This window comes from Trachymyrmex septentrionalis, unplaced genomic scaffold (genome assembly GCF_001594115.1).
Source record: "Trachymyrmex septentrionalis isolate Tsep2-gDNA-1 unplaced genomic scaffold, Tsep1.0 scaffold70, whole genome shotgun sequence".
NCBI lineage: Eukaryota > Metazoa > Arthropoda > Insecta > Hymenoptera > Formicidae > Trachymyrmex > Trachymyrmex septentrionalis.
The window spans coordinates 666978-669935 of record NW_017305885.1 but is presented as its reverse complement, the minus strand read 5'-3'; positions in this window follow the sequence as shown (position 1 = coordinate 669935).

The window sequence follows — 2958 nt, the reverse complement described above, 5'->3', positions numbered from 1 at the left end:
CACACACACACACATACACACACGCGCGCGCGCACACACACACACACACACACACCATCTTGCAAAATTTACAAATAAAAAGCAATTCCGATTATAAAAATTATTTTATAGTTGATATTTAGTTATTTTACATTATATTGAAAAATAATCGAGTTATAACGCCTAATCCAGCTACCGCCAATATTTTTTCCCTCCCTAATAGGATTCCAAGTGCGTTTGATTTGAATATCGGAATTTATTCGTGCACACAAAAACTATTTGTATTTGACCTGTATTTGACCTAAAAACTGATTGGATTCGGTATTATATATATTCTGCGAATTCAGTAATTCTCTCAAGCCCGGGCAACTGTTTCACGCCGCTTTTTGTGAATCATAAAATTATTAAAATTAAAAAGAAAAAGAGGAAGAAACTAAAAAGGAGAAAAAAAACGAGAGAAAGGAAGCGTTACCACGGGAAGAAATATCTAGCTCGTTCCTAATGAAAGTGGATCGCGTATTAACAGCGCCATAGCTATTTTAATAACGTTACTTTTAACAATAGATTGAACGTATAGGTTTAACGTTATTAAAATTCTATTTAGTGACATAAATCGACACAAATGTCGTTCTGTTTTTCTTTACATTACATGAATAATAAAGACAGAACGATACTTGTAAATATTTAAAAATATTTTAAAATAAAAATGTGTCACTGAATGGAAAACCTAGTATAAGACATCTTGAAAGTTGGGAAGTATCGCGTTACTTAAATAACGCCGTTACCATTTTCATTACTTTTTTCGGTAATGATTATTACTTTTTTCTATTTGTGATATAGTAACTGTTACGAATTCAGCCGTTACATTTATGGTTATTTTAACCTTTATTATTTTTAGAATTATTCAATAGGTTGCATTATTTTTATACGTAATTGGAGGGGGGGGGGTTGAGCGGCTAAAAATATTTTATAATAGAAATTTCAATATCAAAAGAGGTTTTGTATTTCATATCCTAGGCTGCTTTTCGATAGTCACTGCCAATACTAAAAATCTGTAGTATACATACATATAACGTTGAACTACAATATAAAATTTTAGTAGTGGCAATAAATAATGGAATGCATTTTTAATAACGACATCAATTAAAAATAAAAATGTATAATAAAATCTGCGTTTATAATTTACAATCTAATCTCTTAAAGATATATAAGTTGTATTTAAAAATAAAAAAATATTAAAATAAAGAATTATCAAAAGATTTATTAGATATAAGTTTAAGAAAGAAGATATAAAGAAAAATTTTTAGAATTTTTCATTTTAATATTGATTATTAAATAATATAATTTTTACATCCAATATCTTAAATTAACATTATAAAAAACTAATAAAAGAAGTAACGAATCGTTATAATTCTAAGTAATAACAACGCGTTATGTTTTTTTTAATTAGTAACGAAATAAGTAACGGAGTAAACGAGTTTTACTTTTAACAAAAAGTAACGTTAACGATAACGCGTTACTTTCATGAAGTAACGTTCCTAACCCTGCCTGAATTATATGCTGAGACTGCATTGTGCTCGAAATTGCTCGTCGCATTAACGCAGAGACGGTGCATGAAGAAAGGGAGAAACCGATAGCTTTCTGAAGGTGTTTTACGAAACGGCATTAGTCCGGGATGCAAATTACTCGAAGGGAAACTTCATTAGGAACTTTGCAACGACGCCACGCAACGTAGTAAGGTTTCAATCGTGCTGTATCCATGGCACGGGTGAAATTTTAACGCATTCTCTCAACGGCGGTCCGTTCGTCGCGCAATTACCCGGGCGGCGCCTGTGTTTAATTCGATATCTCGGTAGACACCTCTCGACGTGAACGCACGATGAATTATTGATACCGATTGCGTAATAAATTCGCGATTCGCAATCGGTGCAGCGCTTGTATTGCGGGTGATTATATGCACGATTTAATGACAAATGCATACGCGATTCGTAAGCGCGTCCGCAATAATGCAGCGGGCGAGCTGCGAACGTTGGAAAACAGCTTCGACGACATGCTGGTATTATGCATATACGCGCTTATTAATCATTGGTCATTATAGACGGTATTTCGCCGGATTATCTGGAAGATGGATATTGTAACGCGATCGTTCCCAACGCGATCGTTTCTGCGTAAGCTCGAAGAGGAAACATTGATGAAGTAAATTGCGTCTAAAGTAAAGTGACCACTCCTTAAGAAGGCTAAGAGGGACATTTAAAAAAAAATTCAATATTAATTACATTTTAATAGATAAACATTTTTTTTTAATTAACGAAACACATAAACAATATTATATTACATTTTTAAATAACTAATCATATTTAATGTATCACATGAAATCACGACAAAAAAATTATATCAATTTACGAGATCACATTTTTTCACATTTACTATTTTTACACTTAAAAAGGGGACAATTTATAATCATGCCCTTTTAGGATAAAATTTACATTGTAAAGTGGAACGGAGAGTTAAAATTTAGAATCGTCTCTCCTAATTTTAAACGGTTGATCACTAAGATCTAAAAGTTGATCCTTACAGAACTCGTTCGTGCCGATCAGTATCCTGGCGTCTTCTATTTTTGTTTCTAAAAAAAAAAGAAGAAGAAACCAGTATGCCCATCGGCACGATCAGCTTCAGGTCTTTATACGCAATTTGCTTCGTCGAAATTTTCTCTTTGGGTTTGTGCAGAAATGTCGAGCCTTTAAACACTCTTGGCGAAAATAAAAGTTAGAACGTAAGTCGAATGTAAGAGAACAGAAACGTAAACGAAGTTTCTAGAGGATGAAAATTGAAACAACAAAACGTAAAAGAAGAGTAAATGCTCTTTTACGTTTCGCTGTCTCAATTTTCACCTCCTAGAAACTTCGTTTACGCTTCTGTCACTCTCTCTCTCTCTCTCTCTCTCTCTCTCTCTCTCTCTCTCTCTCTCTCTCTCTCTCT